The sequence below is a fragment of the Bos javanicus genome, chromosome 15 (genome assembly GCF_032452875.1).
Source record: "Bos javanicus breed banteng chromosome 15, ARS-OSU_banteng_1.0, whole genome shotgun sequence".
Lineage (NCBI taxonomy): Eukaryota > Metazoa > Chordata > Mammalia > Artiodactyla > Bovidae > Bos > Bos javanicus.
The window spans coordinates 82,963,649-82,965,577 of NC_083882.1; the positions used below are offsets into that span (position 1 = coordinate 82,963,649).

At 44.3% G+C, this 1,929-nt stretch overlaps 1 pseudogene; it reads right to left on the reverse strand.

Moving 5' to 3' along the window:
* Positions 1 to 341: 341 nt before the first annotated feature.
* On the reverse strand, positions 342 to 1,462 carry LOC133261533 (olfactory receptor 5AN6-like; annotated as a pseudogene).
* Between the last annotated feature and the right edge of the window lie 467 nt (positions 1,463 to 1,929).

The window sequence follows — 1,929 nt, forward strand, 5'->3', positions numbered from 1 at the left end:
CACTGTGCATGGTGTTTTCCACCGCAGGCAAGTTATGTCAAAGTGTAAAGTCATGCTCCTCTCCACGTCCGTGCTTTCTCCCTGGAATCGCCTAGGCACCTGGAGAGTTTGCAGTCTGTGACAAAGCCGTCATTGTTCTACTTTCAATGTTGTGTATGAGAAACATTTTTTCCTGACCTTGTATTTAGTCCCATCCCCTCCAGCCTGCAGTCTGAAATTCTGAAAGAGTATGCAAGGGTCAAATACTGAGAAATTGAAGATTATATGGACATAAAAATTAACATATCAAGTGCTTTGTGAAGTCATTGCTGGTGTAAGAAAGGAGAGTCAACAATCAAGACTTAAAGAAACTGCAGGATTTGCAAGGCACTGAGCCAAAGTGGATTTAGATGGACTGACTCACTTGAAACCCTGTTGAATAATGTTAAATTCATTTCCCTTGCATAGTCTAGAAACTTCTAGTCGACAGGTCATGAGGCTCCCAGACCTTTAATTAACCATGACAATGAGAAAACATTCCCTTCTTCTTACATCTCTTAAGAGCATCTTTAATTTCCTTGTTCCTCAGACTGTAAATCAAAGGATTCAACATGGGGATCACCACTGTATAGAAGACTGACACTATCTTGTCATAGCCCAGAGAATTGCCAGCTCTTGGGTGCATGCTGATGAAGAGACCTGATCCAAAGAAAAAGATCACTGCTGTCAGGTGGGAAGCACAGGTGTTGAAGGCCTTGGCCCTGCCTTCAACAGAGCTGATCTTCAGGATGGTGGCAATGACATAACCATAGGCTATCATGATGATTAAGATGGAGATCACACCAAAAATCACTGCTGTCACGAATTTTATCACTTGTAGGAAGAAGGTTTCGGAGCAGGAGAGGACTAATAATTAAGGCAGGTCGCAGAAGGAGTGATGGATAACATTTGGTCCACAGTAGTGGAGCTGAAGTAAGGCACACAACTGAATGAACGAGCCAAGGAATCCAGTTATACAAGATCCTGCCACCGTCTGCATGCAGAGAGAGGGGCACATGGTGGCTGTGTAGAGCAGAGGACTGCAATGGCGACGTAGTGATCATAAGCCATGGCCACCAGCAGACAGCACTCAGTCAGACCCCGGCTAGAGAACGAGAAGTGCCGCACTGTACACCCGTAAAGGAGGTGAGTGCAGGCTTCCTGAAGAAGTCCGAGTGCATTCTGGGGGTTGTGGAAGTGACATAGCAGAACTCTAAGAAGGATAAGTTGCTGAGAAAGACAGACATGGGTGTATGTAGGTGGGAGTCCGTCTGAATCAGGATGGTGAGATTCAGGTTCCAGGGTGCTGTCAAGACGTAAGTCCCCATGAACACGGCAAAGAGAGCAATTCTGAACTTGGGAGAATCCGAAAATCCGAAGAGGATAAATTTGGTGACTATTGTATTATTCCTTCCTGCAGCCATTGTCTTGAAGTTTCTTCAAACTGCAGAAAGATTCTTGGGTTGTAAAAATTGTCTAATATCATAAAACCTACTTGTTTTGGATAAAGTTTCATATTTTTGGACAAAAATTATTCATAGTCAATATAAGAAACTATAAAATTAGTTAAAATACATTGAGGACCCCATTTCTCAGCACACTTGATAGTTTGTGATATATTTTTGCAGTTTTTCTGCACATACATGTGTGCACACATAAACACACAGATGTTGCCAAACTGTTGTCTGAAAACTGGTACTGCTGCTGCTGCTGCTAAGTCACTTCAGTCGTGTCCGACTCTGTGCGACCCCAGAGACGGCAGCCCACCAGGCTCCCCAGTCCATGGGATTTGCCAGGCAAGAACCCTGGAGTGGGTAGCCATTTCCTTATCCAAAGTATGAAAGTTAAAAGTGAAAGTGAAGTCACTCAGTTGTGTCCAACTCCTAGCGACCCCATGGACTGCAGCCCACC